General features: G+C 49.9%; 1 protein-coding gene and 1 long non-coding RNA gene across 6 annotated transcripts in view; one reads left to right on the forward strand and one right to left on the reverse strand.

Annotated features, from left to right (window-relative positions):
- The window catches only part of NRF1 (nuclear respiratory factor 1), a 57,210-nt gene extending 42,435 nt beyond the window's left edge, over nucleotides 1-14,775 (reverse strand). The window contains exon 1 of one of the 4 annotated variants that reach the window (XM_032106139.1): nucleotides 14,716-14,775. The gene's annotated coding sequence lies outside the window, so the exon portion shown is untranslated. Of the gene's footprint in view, nucleotides 1-60; nucleotides 7,696-14,411; nucleotides 14,508-14,715 lie in introns of those variants that run through there. The other 3 variants (XM_032106140.1, XM_032106141.1, XM_032106138.1) reach the window with 3 other exon arrangements.
- On the forward strand, nucleotides 14,653-17,835 carry LOC116442750. 2 transcript variants are annotated; one of them, XR_004239635.1, is made up of 2 exons: nucleotides 14,653-14,702; nucleotides 16,116-17,835. It is a non-coding gene; the product is annotated as an uncharacterized LOC116442750 (long non-coding RNA). The 2 variants fall into 2 exon arrangements; XR_004239634.1 differs by lacking the exon at nucleotides 14,653-14,702 and adding an exon at nucleotides 15,032-15,161.
- Nucleotides 17,836-19,439: the final 1,604 nt, after the last annotated feature.

The raw sequence follows: 19,439 nt of genomic DNA on the forward strand, positions 1-19,439 counted from the left end.
CAGAAAGCTGATTTATTTAAGGCATCCAGTGGTAAAGCACTGAGCAAAGTAGCAGCTTACAGAGTCAGCAGAGCCCTGGACCACACACTGGGAACACAAATCTGTGCAGAAGGACCAGGACGGGAGGCTCAGGGATATTTTCAGTCTGCGCCTGCTGTACATTTGTGGAAAAGAAACGGCACATCCCTAAGATATTTTCAAACAGAAGAATTAGAACCTCAACCCTCAAAAACAGATTCCCCAAAGAGAATCTGTTCCTGCTCGGGGCAAAGAGCAGGAAGAGGTGACCAGCTGCAGGGAACAAGAAAATAAACAAAAGAGATTCTGACCTTGTAAGTACAGTCAGGGAATTACAGCTCCAGACTGACACCAGATCATGGGATGCCACAGAGGGGTCAGTGAGACACGGGAACAACCCAAACCACTTTGTCAAGAGGGTTATTTTGTCCAAACAAAAAGGAGGCTGCAGCCAGCTGGGGGTCGGTCTCTTCTCCCAAGCCATAGGCCAAGAGGAATTGAGTTCAAGTTGTGCCGGGGAGGTTTAGATGGGATATTAGGGAACACTTCAAAAGGGTTGTCAGTGGAACAGGCTGCCCAGGGAAGTCCCCATCCCTGGAGGGATTTAACAGGGGGCATGGTTTAGTGGTGGGATTGGCAGTGCTGGGGGAAGAGCTGGAATATTCCAGCCTGAGGGACAGCAGAATTGTTGTTGTCAGACTGTCACAAACCCACTGAGGCTACAGCTAAAGCCAAACGAGCTTCAGACACCCAGTGCTCCCTAAAAAGCTGCTGGAGTCCGACGTTGCTGTTGTCCAACCCTGTTTACAACGTGGCTAGTAATATTAGCACCATCCAAAAATAGCAGGGGTTCCAGCAGTGCCAGCGAGGAAGGGACCAAGACGCTGAGGTACATTGAAGCAAACCGAAAATCTCTGCTGGAGAAGCAATCAGCCCTGAGCTCCTTCCAAGAAACTCATCCTGCCATCACCAGAGAAAAACGGGTGGGGGAAAAAAATATTTCAAGTAAATCCCTATGGACCAGCTTAACGGATTTCCCAAGCCACCGAGCTTTTCCTGAAAGGGGACATTGCTGCCTTTCTCACTGGAGCAATGCAGCTTGAGGCATTTCTACTAAAATTGCAAAAATCCGTGGAAAAATGTGATCAGAATATAACTGACAGAGCACAGTGACCTTAAAGTCCATCAGCAGACAAGACCCCAAGACGACGGATGCTTCCGACGCCATTTCCACGGAGAGGAAACCTCCCACCCAAAGGCAACCTACACCTAACGCCACAAACACTGAAACCTTGGGAAGTCATTCCCATATTCAAATTATTCCCAAAGCATTCCTGATACAAGCCAGGCTTTGTGGGCAAACACCTTGACCGGCAGGCGAAGGTGTCACCAACCTGGCGATGCCGCTGCTGCCCCAGCAAAGCGTCGCCCTGACGCATCCGAAGGGTGGGGCTTGGATTTGAGCAGGGATCCGGGCACAGGGGATGAAAGGAAAGCTGTTCCTGGTTAGCTCTGGAGATGAGCATTCACCATTCCAGAAAAGGAACGCTGATCCCTGTTTTTCTCCCGAAACCAGAGCAGTTTCAGGCGCAGGGAAAGCCTAATGACGCGACGGTGCCTGCGGAGACATTTCCTGGTAGTCGTGGCTTAGTCCAGAAGCCTTGGATGACAGCCAGAAGTATTTTGGAAGTGATTTAAAGTGCTTATAAAAACTATGAGGATAAAGCTCCTCTCATCACACAGTGCAGTTGCTTCACGAGCATGTCAGGGGTTCCTTTGATGTCCTGTCAGCCCTGATCAGTGGCTGTTGACACCATTGCTGGAGGAACACCAGATGCAGGAGGCAACAGCAGAGCTGCACCACTCAAACCACCAGAAAACAACAGGAACTGGTCGTAAACCCCATTAATTCTACACCGAATTTAAACCCACACGGATTGAAATGAAGGTCTCTGTGGTGTGATTGGAACAAGTCGTAACTCAGCCCATAAATCCCCACAGACACTGTCCTCTACCACCACCATCCAGGTTAATGGCTGCTTAAAACTGAGCCCAAAATAAAAAGTCCACACCAGAAAAAAATCGCAAGGAACAGCAGCACGATGGAAAAACTCCCTTACACACACAGGGCTGGAATTAACTTAAACCTTTATCCCACTGAAGAGGTTTTGCTTCAGACACCGCAGGAGACACGACTCTGAGAGAGGCTGAACCTGGAGATGAGCAGTCATCCCCTGGAACGTTAAATCAAGAGGCCACTTTTACCAACTCATCCAACACCTCATTAATTCGAAACCCTGCTCAGATCAGCTATAAATAAAAGAATCGCTGGCTCTCGCTTCTTGGGTGGGTTAAATAATTTTGAAAGGAAGCAAAATATGAATTATATGGAGATTTTGAGAGACCTGCTTGCTCTGTCCTCTCGTGAGCACGCACAGCTCGCTCCAGCCACGTGTGTGTGGTTGGATCCCTCCTAGGATCCAACCACGAAAGGGACCTTGAGGAATGGAGGGCTAAAGTTTTGTGTGAAAGGGAAGATTTAGATCAGACATAAGGAGAAAATTCTTCCCTGTTACCCAGAGCAGCTGTGGCTGTCCCCGGATCCCTGGAAGCGTCCAAGGCCAGACTGGATGGGGCTTGGAGCACCCTGGGATAGTGGGAGGTGTCCCAAAGCAGGGGGGAGCACTGGATGGGGTTTAAGGTCCCTTCCAACCCAAACCATTCCATGATTCCACCGCTCAGAAATGGGGTGGGAACAACCAACGGCATCCAAAACACCAAATACAAGGATCCTGTGTTCAAATAGATCAATCAAGTTGATTTTCTTACAAAAGCTGCTTCTTTGCTAATTATCCTGATTGTCAGAATTCAGCCTTCATATTTTCATATCAAGAGTGAGCCATTCTGGGTGGAAAACCAAAGGGGAAAAGCTCCCCTGCATTCTGTACCATCATCAACATGAAAACGAATACATTTCCTAACTGAAATGCAGGAATTAGCAAATCCCCGATGGCAAATGGAGAGATCAGCTCCCACACAGCCTGCTCAGGGTGCTCAACCTTTCCTAACCAGATGTTTTGTCAAGAAGGAAATCCCATCCCAGCAATGAACCTTACAGGATGGATGTCCCCAGCTCAAGCAGCAGCTCTGCCCTCTCTGCGAGGAGCTGGAAATTGCACGGGAGAAAAAGAGAGGATTAAGGAGAACACCTTCTGAAAACTTTCTCAGAATCCTCTTTACAAGCGATCAGTGTCCCCAGTTAGTTTAACAGACACATTAATGAGGTCGGGGGACTGTCCCTGTTCCCATTTCAGGCTGGTCAGGTCACTGAACTTCTCCCCTTCCCAAGGATGAGACTCAGGAGAAAGGCCGCCACCCTCCAAAGGCTTTGAACCACTGAAAAGACGGAATCGCGGAATAGTTTAGGATGGAAAAGCCCTCTAGGGTCATCAAGTCCAATTGTTGTCCCCCTACACTGCCAAGGTCACCACTAAACCCATCACCTGGTGGTGGACCCACCCAAACACACAGAGCAGGACACCTCGTGGCCTGCAACAGTCTGGTAGATTAAGGCTTCCCACATCATTTCCCCCAAAACCATGCTTTGTACTCAGCAAAAACATGGAGGAAGGAAGGCACAAGTCATCGTTGTGGTTGCTCAGTCAGCTCAGGGGACATCAGATGCTCCCGGGGTTTTTAATTTATTTTGGTTTAATTTGCTTTGGTTTTTTTAACTAAATAATTTAAAGGACTTATTTGAGAGGGTCAATCCTCCATACCCACTCTCAGGAGTAATCCCTCTGGTTCGTTTCCTCATTTCTTTCAAAGGAATGGAAACACTCCTGGCTTTCCTTTCCCAAGCCATTTTCTGTTTGATCTCTGCGCCGCAGTCAGCACCAATTCCTTACTGACAACCCTGCTCCACAGAGGAGCCCAGCACGGAGCACTTTGTCTGGCACTACACGGGAATCTCAAAAAAAGAAAGAGAAAATCTGGTTCATTATTCAAGCTGGTGCCACTCCCTCACGGCTTCACTTCAGGGAAATCCTGCTCCGAGCGTTTTCCAGAAAACCTGCAACACCTCCTGCCTCTCTTCCGCTCTTCTGTGAAGCCGACAAGCATCTGGAGTTTAATGTGCCTTTAATGGATTCAAGCCTCTGCCATAAATAAGTCGTTTGCTTTGCATTAAACAACATCACACTGGCACTTTTGTCCTGGGGGGCGGCTGCAGGGAGCTCCTGCGATCCGCGCGCGTTCGTTCTGCGGCAGCAGCCCCGTGCTGCTCACCCCTTCCGTGCACCTCTGTAGGAAACCATCCTCTCAATTAGGTTCTGGCCATTGTTCGCTTTTCCCTTTCCCCTCATTCGGAGGGAGCTGTGGTGATTCCTCACTAAATGCTGCTTCATCTCCATCCCTTGGCCACGGAGCAAGGCTGGAGCAGTTTCCAGCTTCCCAGCTCACCGAGATGCTGCTGGTGGCACCCAGGACTTCACACACGTTCCTGCTGAGCTCCTTCCACACTCCCAGGAGGGTAAGGAAGGCCATGCTGCCCCCATTTATTTTAAGAACTACCAACTGTTTGCAGCTGCAACAGCTCCTCCTCCTCCCTGCCACAGCACCATCGGCACCGCTGGCGGCTCACGACGGGGAGGGACCAAAAGTACCTTTGATGGTCTGGGTTGATGTGATGTGGAGGAGATTTTTCAGTCAACTGGGTCACACTTTGTGGATTCAATCAGATTAAAAAGCACTTCCTCTGCACTTAGTGCACAGGAATGTGTTATTTAAAAAGCTGTTCCAAACTTCCGCCTGCGCGTCTCGATAAACTCCAATCTCCCTGCAGAGACAGCCTGGGATAATTCGTAAGTGAAAACTGATCTTAGCAAGGAATCAATCACTGGCCATTTACTAATGAAATCAAATCCTGTTTGAGTGGAATTATACCTTTGAAATTGTCCAGTCCTGTTTCTTCAGTTCTGGCACAAGACCCTCTAGGCAGTTTTTCCAGAGAGTGGGTACCTCCTGGTTTGTCATCTGCAGATTTCTGGTAGATCACATTTTGTTGGTTACAACAACCACAAAGAGCCAAGCTCATCTGGGATGGTATTCCATGACTTTCACCAGGAGCCATGACTGAAATCCTGGTGTCCCTCAAACCTCGTTTTGAGAGATTTGTGCCTTCCCTCCGATGAGAACAGCCAGGAACGATCCGGTTTTGGTGGTTCCTGAGATGGTCTGAGTTAGAGGAGCAGCTGCCAGCTGAGGGGAGGATTAGAGGACAACCTTTAAAAAGGAGGAATGGCCAATCCTGGTGCTGTCCTGGCTCTGTTTCTCCTCTGTCTGGGCCAGCTGGTACCTGGCAGCCACATCTCACCCACCTCCCAGCCAGGGCGCAGAGCATTTCCTGACAATGCTGGTTAAGAAACCACTTCCAGGAGAAATCAGAGCTGCCAGGAGGTCTGTGCCAGCCAATTCCAACTGCACCAGCTTTTGGGAAAGCCCAGGAGAAGCCCCCACTCCCATCACTCAGCAGCGCTACCACCACCGAGCCAGTCCCAGACCTTCTCCTGGTCTTTTCTCCACAGGGACAGGAGAAAGAGGATGTCCAGGTGTCCCTAGAAGGTGATTCCAGACTCCCAACCACAGAAATGCAGCTCTTTCCATGATTTCCACGTTTCACTGGCATCTCTCACTGGGTGAATATAATTCATTAATTTGTATTAAGGGTGAATTTGATACCACCCCTCTATAAAACTGTGCCTAGAGGGAATCATCACTGCGGGTTTGATAAGCAAACGCCACCATTCACCAGGACAAGATTGATTAATATCTCACTTATTACCACCACTCATTTAAAATGCACATTTAAATGCCAAAATCCCACTTTCCACAGAAAAAAAAAATCCTGCCTTGTTCATGTGGAGAATTTTGAGGCCTACACCTCAACTTGATAAAAAACAGCTTCTTTTTTTATGGTGAAGCCCTTCTGGAAGCTGTGCAAGGTTTTGGATGGGAATGACTTTCCAGGACTGGAGACAGAGACTCCTGTCAGCAGCACAACTGATACCAGGCACAAAGCAAGATAAGACACTCCAGTTTACTCCTGTGCTATCAAGATTGAAGTGAACATCTTATTTCACACAGTTGGCAGAGACGCGGCGACTCAAGCACCAAGAGGAGCAACAGGAACCAGCTCTCGTTCCACAGCGTCCTCCTGTGGCACAGCATCAGTAAAATGATCCTTTTAATTAGGATGGGGGGAAGAAAAAATCCCAATGCTCCTGGTCTCAGCACGAAAAGACCTAAAATTCAACGGATTCTAGCAAACAAAACCAAAATTCCTTCTATTAACGCGCTCTCTTCGTCACAATCTCACATCAAAGAGCAAAGAAATCCCCCTGCAGGAAAAACTTCACATGTGGCAAGGCTGGAAAAGAAACAAATAGGATTTCACACGTATTTATTAGGAGAAAACCTCCTACTTGCTGCCGAAAGCTGCCGTGGGGTGATGTGACAGGACACATCACGGACCATGGGATTGGCAATGGGTCCTTTTTGCAGCCTAATTTCCCATATTTAGCACCAAACACCAGCAGGAAGCCACAGGGTGAACACAAGGATGAGGTGGATTCTTGAGTCCTCTTGAAGACCCTCCTCAAGCTTTGGCATCAAGAAATAATATCCCAGTTGGAATCAACCCTCCCCGGGAAGACCCCAAGGAAAAAAGGGCACATTTAGGGTTCGGAAAGCCACGGGAAGGGCAACCACCACATCCCAGCCTGTGCCAGCTGAGTGTAACCCAAAACTGGAAGCGAAACTGCACCACAGAACCGTAAACCACTGGATGGAATTCTCATTTAGCATTCCCGTGCTCGCCCCCAGGCTCTGCAGGGTTCACAGGAGGCCTTTGCGGTGACTCTGCCTCACCAGTATCCACCTGCAGCACCTGGGCCAGAACCCTTTTTTCCCTAAAATCTTTTTGCAAGATGTGTGGTCTGCCACAAGTTTAAGAACCAGAACACGATTAATGCTATTCTCTGGGGTAATACTTTGCCACCTTAGGCATTCTTTCATTTTATTTAAAGAACCACAGAGAAATCCCAATTTTAACCTATTTTCCTCAGACCTGCAGAACCCAGGAGTCATTTTAAACAGCGTGAAGCAAGTAACTCATCTTTAGTCAATTCAGCTTTTTTAATTAACGGGCAAAAGTGGTCTTTTAAGAATTCCTAGCCCAATAAGCAGAGGCTGCTGTTTGCTGACAGCATTCCTGGTTCAGCACAGAGGCGCAGCCCTCAGCCTGGCAGGATTACAGCTGGAAAAGATGGAGCGTGGCCCTTGCTGGCTGCTTTAAGGTGCAAATGTTGCCAGTTTTAATCCTCTTTTATGGAGAGAGAGGATCAGTGGTTATGTTGGACTACCACAGGGAAAGAGAATGGGAGTGGGTTACGCAGAAAGGTTTGAGCAAGAGAGCGGCAACAGAGACGCCGCGGCCTCGTCCCGACGAGGCTCTGAGCTGTGAAGGACCACCATGTGTCCAGCACGGACGAGCTCTGTCCAGCCTTGGCTAAATCATGGAATATCCTCAGCTGGAAAGGATCCACATGATCATGGATCCAACTCCTGGCCCTGCCCAGACATCCCAGCAATCCCACCCTGGGCATCCCTGGCAGCGCTGTCCAAACGCTCCTGGAGCTCTGGCAGCCTTGGGAATGTGCCCATTCCCTGGGGAGCCTGGGCAGTGCCCAGCAGCCTCTGAGGGAAGAACCTTTCCTGATATCCAATCTGACCTTCCCCTGTCGCAGTTTCATACCATTCCCTTGGATCCTGTCACTGGTCACAGGGAGCAGGGATCAGAGCTGCCCCTCCTCAGGAAGCTGCAGCCCCCGGTGAGTCTCCCCTCCTCTCCTCCAGGCTGGACAAACCAAGTCCCCTCAGCTGCTCCTCCTGTGGCCCCTCCAGCCCTTTTGCCATCCCTGTGTCCCTCCTTTGGACACTCTCCAACACCTCTGTACCTTTTTTCTCTTGTGGTGCCCAAAATTAGGATGGATGGATCACCTTAAGGACTTGGTCCTCACGTGGCATTAACTCAACAAGATCAGCACACGGTAAGAACAGACAACACAGCCCTAACCACATTTAATTATCAAACTTCCACCCTACATGGCAGCCTGGCTACCCCTTCTTGATGCTCAAGTGGTTCAAGAACGCATCTGCTTGGCTGCAGAAGATGCACCCGAGGAGGAAAAATTCCCAAGAAAATCTACTGGGAACTAATGAACATAAGGATATGGAGCGAGGCCAGAGGGGCCCCGGAGCTGCTCCAGGGCTGCAGCCCCTCTACTCTGGAGCCAGGCTGGGAGAGCTGGGGGTGCTCACCTGGAGAGGAGAAGCTCCAGGGAGAGCTGAGAGCCCCTTGCAGGGCCTAAAGGGGCTCCAGGAGAGCTGCAGAGGGACTGGGGCCAAGGCATGGAGGGCCAGGAGCCAGGGAATGGCTTCCCAGTGCCAGAGGGCAGGGCTGGATGGGAGATTGGGAATTGGGAATTGCTGGCTGGGAGGGTGGGCAGGGGCTGGAATGGAATTCCCAGAGCAGCTGGGGCTGCCCCTGGATCCCTGGCAGTGGCCAAGGCCAGGCTGGACATTGGGGCTGGAGCAGCCTGGCACAGTGGGAGGTGTCCCTGCCATGGCATGAGATGAGCTTTGAGGTCCTTCTAATCCAAACCATTCCACAATTCCATGATGACTCTAGGACCCTGAAAAGGGAAATTGTCCCCTGTGCAAACAACACACCAGGTACGTGAGAAAATCCCGTGGGTCACACCCGCAGCCTCACATTGCACACCACTAAAATTTGTGTTTTCTGGAGGGAAAAAAAAGTGCATTTCCAGCCCAACCATAGCAAAGAGATCTGCCTGCGAGTCTTTCAGGTCGAAAGCACCTCCAAGCTGGGTTTAAACGCTGCTTCCCACATTTCCCTCTCCATCCTGACGGAGCCTGGTGAGCAGGCCAGGTGCTCTCCATGTCCCGCTCCGTACCCGGCTGCCTCCCACACGGGCACAGGGGACCCTGCAGCCCCACACCCAGGGAGAACATCCAGAACTGCTCCATCCTGGAATTCCAGCCCTGACCCACCTTAACTCTGTGCTCGAGCGGGGCTTTTCCTGCTTTGAGCACGGTATGCAAATCCTGTGGGGATTCCAAGTTTTTACGGCTCCTGCAACAACCCCGCGTTTGATACGCTGAAAATGGACCGTGAATTTTTATTTGCTGCTACATTTTGTACTTCAGATGCCTTTCACGTCTCCCCACCACCACCTCCATCTACATATGCTTCCGATTATCGGGGCTGAAGTATTCCAACCATTCCCAGGGAAATTCACCGTTTCCTTCTGGAGCAAGAGACCAAATCCACTGATTTGCCCCCAGATCGCTGGGAATGCTCATGATGCAGAATTAATAAGCCTGAAAATAACCCAACTTTCAACCCAAAGCAACCACAAGAAGAGCTCTGAGTCCACCAGCTCCTTCTAGGGAGGGAAGGGAGCGGCACTATTTAAGTCCCTTCTCCTTCCAAAGGGAAATCAGGAGTTAAAGGATTTTCTTGGTGCCCAAGGAAGCGGCTGCAGAAGCAGCAGGAGACTCTAATGGCCGACACCAAAAATAAACTTCTTCATTTGCACAGCATTTCTCAGCATAAATAAAACATGGGCACTCTGGGCTGTGGTCTTGCAAGTATTTTTGACCCAGACTAGGGGGAAGTTTTCCAAGCCTGGAAGTCATCCCTGTTTGATTCCTTTAATTAGATGGTTATGTAATGAACAGTGGGAGGGACTCGGTTACTTCTGGATTGGCTTCCTTGGTCACATTAGTTACAAGCAAACGTGGTCTGTGAGTGAAAATACACTTTCTTGGTTTTTTCCTTATGCATTTGAGGTCAGATGAATTTTGCAGGACCAAAAAAAGTTGAGTTTCCCTCCTCAGGTCTGTAGGATCTGAGCAAGCCATTTATAATTCATAGGCACCACAGGCAGCACACAAACAGGTAAAATAATTCACACATCTGCCTTGCAGAGGCTGAGAGTCACCAACACCCAACAAAAATAACGCTCGAAACCAAGGAGACACCTGCTTCCACCCTCCAGCACAAAACCAGGCTCCACTCCCCACCAAAAGCAGCACGGGCCCTGAGAAAAGGGTGGAAAACAGGAAGAAAAGGAGACTCTGGCGTTCCAAATCCTACTGATTTGGAATACACCTTCCATCCTGAAGCATCCTCAGGATGTTTTTGTACAGCTACGTCTATTTTTTTTCGGGAGGGAAAAAACAAGATGGAATTTCATTGACATCAAAATGTCAACGCGCATCAGGACGAGCTGCGAGCTCCACCAAACACAGCCTGCAGCTCCCCGTGTTCCATCTGGCAGTAGAAGGGATTCCCTCTTGGACTCCTTCTCGGAGTCTGGCAGCAACCCATCCACAACAAACCCAGAGCAGCCTCAGAGTCCTTCCCAAAAAAACTGGAATGCAGCCTGAGCTCCAAAACCAAGCAGGGGCACAGCCTTGGTTACCTGGGCACCCTCTCATGCTCCCGGTGAGAACACAGGGACTGCTCCTGGTTGTAGCTGTGCTATTCCCAAAGGAAAACAGGCTCTCAGGAAAATAGGCTCTCTCCAGCCAACCCTCCCCGTGGGACTGTCCACCTGGCCACTGGACCAGCCCCAGTAGTTTTGGGGAAAAAAAGCAAAAGTAGAAGGACCAGAACCAGGGAAAACACAAATTTTGAACCCCATTGCAATCACTGCAGTGGGTACAGAACAAACCCGAATTCCCCCGAAGCTGGAAGGTCCTGCACGGCCCAGGTTTAGCCTGGAGTGGAGAGAGGTTCCTCCAGCCCTGGCACAAAGCTCTGCCCAACTCTGGACTTTAAACCCTTTCCCACGGCCCACTACAGCCTTTAGGCTGGAAAAGCGGTGAGAATTTCTGGTGGAAGCTTTAGTTTCAGGAGATAAAAGACACCAGTGCTGTTCTGAGTTTCACAGCTTGCAGCATTCGGAAACCAGAGGGGGTTTTGCCAGGATTTATTTACCTGGCTTGGATTCCCAGGGAAAACAAGATGCTGAAGAGATTCACAAATTCCTTCACTAAAATAAGTGATAAATGGATCGGGGCAGGGGTGTGGATCCACAGTCAACAGTGGGAATGTGGGAAACCACCGCACTGATGTAACAAACAGCTGAAATCCAAACCCTGAGAGGATGGATTCCCTTTAAACACACACAGACACCGCCCTAGTGCCAGGGCCAGGGTGCCACTTCATCCAAGGGAATGGCTGGAGCTCTGTCAGGGGGGTTTAGCAGGAGATCAGGAAAAGGTTCTGCCCCCAGAGGGTGGTGGGGCACTGAACAGTACAAGTAAAATCCCCACTGTGCAGCAGAAGTCATTTTAAAACCCCAAAAAAAGGTGGTTTATTTTATTAACTACCTCAGGCACTGGGTAATGACTAACACAAAATATCTGAACTGTGTTTTTTTTCCCACACATCAACTTCAGAAGCGGCGTAAGGAAGATAAAAGTCCAAGGCTGAATTTCACGGAACTCCCTGCACCGAAAATCATCAACACAGCCCCACCATTCCTACTGACAGCACGAAATGTTCTTATGTAGAAAAGTCTGGATTCCATTTTCTTGGTAAAAGAGATACAGGAGCACAGCAGAGTTCACTGTGCCCTGCTGCCTTCCTGGAAGACAATTTCCCAGATCCGAGAAGGGTAATGCATAAAAAAATAATAATTCCCAAAGCCTTTGAGAGAGAGAAACTGCGTGGAAATCTCCCTTCTTTGGAAAAGCAATGGAAATATTCCCAGAGCTTGTACATGCACATGGCAGAAGCTGGACACGACACAGCCTACAAGGGAGATGGACACAAACAGTGGTCCCAGTGCTCCCAGTCTCGGCTCATCCACTCTCCTGGGGTTCCTTGGTTTCCCTTACAAGGCTGAAATATTCCAGGCCTGAGCTTGCCAGAAGTGAAACTGCCTCGTTTAAGGCTGAGAAAAGGTGATTCAGGCTCCTGAGCGAGAGAAAAGTTATGAAATTCCAACACACGAAGAATTCCTCAGGCCAAGACACCCGTGGGCTGCCAGGTGGACATCGGAGCAGCTGCCCAGGCACGGGGCTCCTGTCCAGGGAATTCCAGACAATTACCTGAAAAACCCCACCGTGGCCAACCTCCCCCAGGAGCGAAGTGGCCTTTGCTCATGGAATAATGGAATTGTTAAAGTTGGGAAAACCCTCCAAGACCGTCGAGTTCAACCATCAACTCAGCACCGCCGTGCTCGCCACTGTACCACGGCCTCCAGTGCCACATCCACAGGTTCTGAACAATTCCAGGGATGGGGAAGTGTTCCACCACCTCCCTGGGCCGTCTCCACAGCTTAATTCCCTCCGTCTTCCCACACGGAGGTGCAATCCTTAACCCACACCAAGGAGTCCCACTGGCAGAGCTGGGTTTTCCAGGATGGCTTAATTTACTTCTGGAATGGGATGGTTGTTGTCCTGGCCAAGTTACCTCCATCAGACCACACACTTCCTAAATCCTAAAATATTCCAAGAGCTGCACAAACCCCGCACGGGATGAGGCCCAGGGCTCCCAAGCTCGCTGTGTTTATGGCCTGTGCACAAGAGGTCATCGTAAAACCTCACAAAAATGATGTGAGGCCGCTGAAAAACAACTGGGATGCAATAAAACTCCATAAAAACCAACTGAGACGCTCTGTAAAACACCAAACACGTGCAGAAATTACAGAGGAAGATGAGAGGATTTAAATAAACACTGCACTGTAACACTTGATGGAATCATGGAATGGTTTGGGTTGGAGGGGACTTTAAATCCCACCCCATTCCACCCCCTGCCATGGGCACGGACACCTCCCACTATCCCAGGGTGCTCCAAGCCCCAATGTCCAACCTGGCCTTGCACACTTCCAGGGATGGATGAGCAAGATTAAAACCCCGAAAAAACACTTTATATAATCCTGGGCTTTCCAAAGGTACCATCATCACACACTTCCTCTTTCACCCTTGATGGAAAAAAAAAAAAAATCCTTGCTCCCAGTTTTACCACCAGCCCGAAAACTTCAATTAAAAAGATGAACAATTCTCTCACCCATTTCCCCAGTATTTGGGCAATGAAAGTTCACTGTGAGAGAATTTAAAAAGGAGCAATTGTGATGTGGATGAAGGAGAGGATGAGACAAAGGCTAACGTGAGGATGAACATGAGTTCATACTGGGAATCCTCTCAGGACATGGGAAGAGGGTCTAAAACTGTGCCTGGAAAGCAGCAAAGCTCAGAGACAAAACCACAACAGCCAGGCCCTGCCTAAGGTAAAACCCCCAAATTTTCCCCAAACTAGAAATAACAGTTCAGTGGAGAAAAAAAAATAATCAAAATATAAAGCAAAGTTCCCAAACTTGAAGCGAGAAAACATCTCCCCACGCAACGAAAATCATCTGTAGCTGCAAGAAAGCTGAGACATGGTAACCTCAAACGCAGGAAGAGTCCTGAGCTGAATTATTTCTGTCCCTTAATTATTATTTACGCTAAGAAGGTCCTGAGCACCTCAGTCACAGCCAGGTCTGTCCTGAGCCAGATGTCTGAGAGTCCTTTTTTGGGTATATTAATACATACCCAGTTACACCCCTTTTTTACAGGCCATTTGCACCCCTTTTTTGGGTATATGAAATGGAGGGGGGGTGAGTGATTAACACGTTTCAACTCGCTCCCAACCTCCTGTACAAAAGGAGGAAAATTATACATGTAGGAAATGTGAAGAAAAATAAAGGGGAGGGGGAAAGGGGGATAAAAGGGGAAAAAAGAGGGATGATAGGAAAAAATGGTGGGGGGCGGGGAGGGAGAATGAAGGGGAACTTCATTAATGATCTCAGAGGTCTTTTCCAGCCTAGTTGGTTCTGTGATTCTGGGGGGGGGAAAAAAAAGAGGCGAAGTGGGAAAAAAACAGGGGTAAAGGAGGAAAAAAGGGGGCATGAAGAGGAACATCAAGGTTGGACTCATTTATCTCTGATGCCTTTTACAACCTTATTGATTCTGGGGGGGGGGGGGAATGGGGGGGATGAAAGGAAAAAAATGGGGGTGAAGGGAAATAAAAGGAGGGGTAAAGGAGAAAAAAGGGGGTGTGAAAAGTAAAAAAACGGGGGTGAAAGCAAAAAAGTGGGGGTGAAGGAAAAAGGGTGGGTGAAGGCAAAAAAAAGAAGAAAACAAAAAGGGGGGAGCGGGGGGTGAAGGGGAACAATAAGAAAGCATAAAGAGGAAAAAAAAAAAAAAAAAGCGGTGGGGAGGGCTAAAAGGAAAAAAAGAAGGCGATCCGAGAATACCAGGGAGAACGGCGAAGCGAAAAGCCCCGCCAATGTCTGCGGCCGCGGCCCAAGTTCCCCGCCCGGCCGGGCCCGGCTCAGCCCGGGCCGGCGCTCCGGGGCCGCCCCGCACCCGCCGCCCCCCGGCCCGCTCCCGCCGCCGCCCCGTCCCGGCCCCCCCGCGCTGCCCCGGCCCCGGGGCGGCCCCGCGGGCCCGGCGCGGCCGGGCGGTCGCGGCCGCCGGGGGAGCGGGCGCGGGCGGCGGGGGCCCCGCGTTGGTGCGGCTGCGCCGGGGCTGGAGGAGATTGCGCGGTAGGACGCTCACCTCAGAGCGGCTGCGCTGCGGCGGGCCCGCGCCGCGGGGCCGCGGCGGGCGGAGGGCGGGCAGCGGGCGGGGGGCGAGCGGGGCGGCGGCGCGGGTCGCCCTCGGCCGCCGCGGTGGCGAGCGCGGGAGGCGGGGACCGGCGGCGGCGGCGGCGGCGGAGGAGGCCGGGGACAGCGAGAGGGGGGGAGCGGGACGTATGGCGTCATAGCGCCGCGCCGCCGCCATCTTGGGGAGGGCGAGGGCGGCGGGGGCGACCATGAGCGGGAGGTCGGGCGGGGGCGCCATGTTGGGGGGGCGCGCGGGGGGCGAGGGCGGCCGGCGCCATGTTGGGAAGGTCGCGGCCGTTCCCGCCTCAGGGGCGCTGAGGGACGCGGGGCCGCGGCAGAGCGGGACCGTCGCAAAAAGCCGGTTTGACGTGGAAATCGAGGGAAAGCGGTTTAAAACAGGTGGGGGTTTTGCCCCCCCTTTTTTTTTTTTGGTGGAAAAAATCCTGTTTAAAATGGAAGTTGTGAAAAATATCAGTTTAAAATGGAAATTGCGGTAAAATCGGTTTTAAATAGATTTTTTTTTGGGCCATATTTTTGGTGAGAAAATCCAGTTTAAAATGGAAGTTCTGGGAAAATTCATTTTAAAATAGAAATTTTGAAGAAATCTGTTTAATTTTTTTTCTATTTTTTGTGAGGAAAAATATCACATTTAAAATGGATTTTTCTTCCCTTTTTTTTTTTTTTTTTTGGCAGAAAAACCCATTTTAAAATGGAAATTGTGGAAAAAGTCCACTTCAAAATGGAAATGTTTCCCTTTTTTTTTGGTGAAAAAATCCAGTTTAAAACAAATATTTTCCTTTTTTTCTTTTTTTCCCCCCAGATCCAGTTTTAAATGGACATTTTCCCCTTTTTTTTTTTTTTTTTTTTTTTTTTTTTTTTTTTTGTGGGAAAACCGGGTTTAAATTCGGATTTCCCCCCCATTTTTTGTGGACAATTTCAGTTTAAAATAAAAATTTTACTTTTTTGTGTGCATAAAATCCAGTTTTAAATGGATTTTTTTCCCCATGTTGTTGCAAAAAAATCTGGTTCGGATCATGTTATTCCCCATTTTGTGTGGAGAAGTCCAGTTAAAAGTGGGAATTGTTTCCATTTTGTGTAGAATTCACAATTCACCGCTTGCTGTTCCCAAGCAGCGGGGAGGGTCAGTGGGACTTAATGATCTTAAAAGTCTTTTCCGATGTAAAAGATTCCATGGTTTAGGGAGTTGAAAAATAAAGGGGAAGGATTTAAAACACAGAGGGGAAGGGAGCTGAGGGAAATAATAAAAACTGGTGTAAATCTGTGGGTTTTTTGAGTCTTGAGGTGGGACTTGATACCTGATTCCCTGAACATGTCGGATTTGTTTTTCCTTAGGAATGACGTGGAAAACACAACGGGAACAGGCATGAGGAGAAAAGCTGGTGAAGAGCAGCCTGGAAAGCAAAATATTTTTAGGGGTATGCCTTCATTTAAGGGATCATTCGTGTTTATTCCGTGCTCTGTGCTGGAGGTCTGGTGGATCAAAAATTCCTTGGGCTTTTAATGAATCACCCAACAGGCCTGGCATATCCTGGGATCTCCACAGGAGGAAGGTCCTGCAGAAAGGTGGATTTAGGTGAGCCACCAGGAAAATCCCACGGGGGTAGGATGTGACAGTTCTGGAAGGGCCTCGGGACAGCGGAGTGTGAGGTTTTGGGAGCAGGTTGGACAAAGCACGGCTCAGGAATGCTGCAGGTGCAGCCGCTCCTGCCTCGGGCAGCGGGGTGGGTGACGGCGTTCCCAGAATCCCATCCAGGTGCGCATTTCCAAGGCTGCATGGTGCTGATGGATTTGGAATGGGCTGCTCCATCCGTGGGATTGGGAAAGTGCCCCCCATCCCTGAGTTGGTGGCTGTGGAGTGCTGGGACGTGTGGTCTTTTTTGCAGAAGGCATCCAGGAGCAAAGCCTCTCAAAGGAACAGCATGGATATTCATTTGGGATGGACTGGAAATGATCCAAAAAGGCCTCGTTTCCCACTGTGAACAAACTAACACTTTCTTTTCGGAAAACTGAGCATTAGTGCGTGCCTCTCTAGGTTCTCCTGGATATCCAGGCTGTGCTGGGCCAGAATCCTACGTGAAAAGGTTGGGAAAAGACTGATTGGGAGTACAAATGTGCCTGTGGCCAGCAGAAAGAAGGGAGCCATGGGAATGCTGGAGGGCTGGTCAGGAAATGCCAAATTCAGTGTTCAGGGAAAGACTGGGGAGGAACAACGATACACGGTGGGGAAAGCTTTAAATGTCCACATCCTGGGGTCTGGGAAGAGAAAATCACAGAAAAATCACAGAATCGTGGAATGGGTTTGCTTGGAAGGGAATTTAAGGGTCATCCAGTTCCAGCCCCTCCCATGGGCAGGGACACCTTTTATTATCCCAGATTTCTCCAGCCTTACCTTGGACACTTCCAGGGATGGGGATTTCACACCTGTGAAACAAATACTGACTTTGAGAGACCACAAACAGCATTTTTCAAGCGTTCACGGTGCAGACTGGAGGGGGAAGAACACAGCCACAGCTCCTTGGCCTGTTTCTTCTCTCCCTCTTTTCCAGATTAAAAAAGGCAAGTGGCATCCACCGCTTTCCTTTCGCGTGTGTCCTTGCAGCAGGGGTTGTTCAGGAATGTGCACTGAGCCGCCTTCGCACGGCTCATAAAGAGCCAGGATGATTTTCCCTACTCCAGGGAGAATTTTGCTGGTGCAGTGAGTTTGTTTTAAGTGGCCCTGGCCAGGCTCTGCCTTCCACGGCTTCTCTGGGGCTGACCAAGGCTGAGTTTGGGGATGATTCCTGTAGTGAAAAGCTCTGTTAGAGATTGTAGTCCCCAAAATCTGTAATCGTTCTGGAGAGCTGCTGCTGGGGGGATTTTGGATTCCTGCAGCATCTCCCAGCTCCTGTCAGGGCTCTGCAAATGCACTTTTCTGGTCTTACATCTGAATATTCCCTCTCTCCACGTAGTTCTCCCCTTTTGCAGACACTCCTCAGATACTTTCAGCTTATTTTCACTTCTTATTTTCAAATACAGGATATAAATAAATGTAGATATAGTCTGGTCAAGTTCACCACAGAATGGTTTGGGTGGGAAGGGAACTTAAAGCATCTCATTCTACCCGCTGCCATGTAGAATTAATGGGGAGACAAAGATCAGACTGAAGAAGGGGGAAATGAGGTGGGAGCTTGTTGGCAGGAAGGCCGTGCCCTCCCATCCCCACGTGGTGCCTGAAGCTGGTTTTCACACCAGCTTTTTTTTTTTTTTCAATCGGTTTTTAGGACAGGCGTGTCCTGACTCATTTCCATGCCAGTGGCTGCTGGAGCACCTGATAATCCCAGTCCTCGAGTGTGGGACAGAGCTGGCAGAGCTCCAGGGAGCCCCAGGCCGACACCTCCTCAGCCCAGCTGCCGTCATCCTCACACAGATGCAGCACACAGAGCTCCCCAAAAACGTGCTGCTGCAGTGACTTCCTACAGAGCTGCCAGTCCGCTCACCGTGAGATCCAGCTTCATGTCCAGACTGCTTTCCTTAAGGAAATAAATGCCCAGAGCAGGCCCTGAACACTGATTAGCCCGAGCGGGATGTTTAGGATGTGTTTTTGTTGCGATGTCCCCGTGGCTGGGCGGGTGTGCGCTCACCATTGCCCGGGTTTGTGTCAGAGGAGCGGGCAGGCTGAGCTCCGCGCTGGGCAGAGCGATAAGCTCCAGACGGCCGCGCTTCCTCCCCGAAGAACTCCCCAGCTCTGCTCCACTCCCCCGCCTTGGAGGCACCGCCGGGCTGGAGGCAGGAGGTGTTTTTGTCCTCTGAGGCGCCCAGAAGGCACAGGCTGGGTGGTTTCCTTTCAGACAAAGAGAGTATAGCACACAATTTTACCCTCATCATCCAACACCAAAGTCACAGAGTTTTTCCAGTTTTCTCACACCCCTTTCTATGGCCTTTAGCCCAAATTCCTCAGGACTAAGCCGTGGCCATGCTGATTTCCCATGTGAGGAATTTACATTTCTGTAGCCACGCTAAATTTTAATTTGCTTTCTCAGCAAAACCTTGTGTATCAGAGATTTATCTCACCAGTGTTCCTGTACCTAAACAAGACACCCAGGGCTGCTCTAAGCCCCTGCATACATTTAATCAGAGGAATCCCATCCTGAGCTGCTCTTGCTGTATTCATCCAGATAACTAGTCCCGGCATTGATGCAGACATTTAGATTTAGGGAAGCTCAATCCCGTGAATCCCAGTTTAGCAATACATGGGAAGGAAAACCGCAGGTTGGAGGTGTTAATTGTCACCTTGTGCTGATGAAAGAGCAGCAGTGTGGAGAAGGAAGGAAAGCAACAAGAATAACAGGTTTAAAATATGTAACAATATTAAAGGGTGGAAGGAGTGCACTTTGTTACCGTAAAGAGCTGAAAGGAAGGGATTTTAAGGGAACAGGGACATAACAACACTCACTTCATGGAAGATCAGTGTAAAGGCAGCGTTCAGGATTAGCACAGTTCTGCCATGTGCAGGAATGGGAACAGTCCTGGAGCCACCTGAGAGGTGAAGGACCCTGGGACATGCCAACGGACACCAAGGAGCTCACCAGAGGCGCCCCAGGAGGTCACCAGTGTGAATCCCACAAACATCTCCTCTGATCTCCTCTCCTGAGGAATCTTGCAGCGCCAGGCTGGGGA

This window comes from Corvus moneduloides, chromosome 4, assembly GCF_009650955.1.
Source record: "Corvus moneduloides isolate bCorMon1 chromosome 4, bCorMon1.pri, whole genome shotgun sequence".
NCBI lineage: Eukaryota > Metazoa > Chordata > Aves > Passeriformes > Corvidae > Corvus > Corvus moneduloides.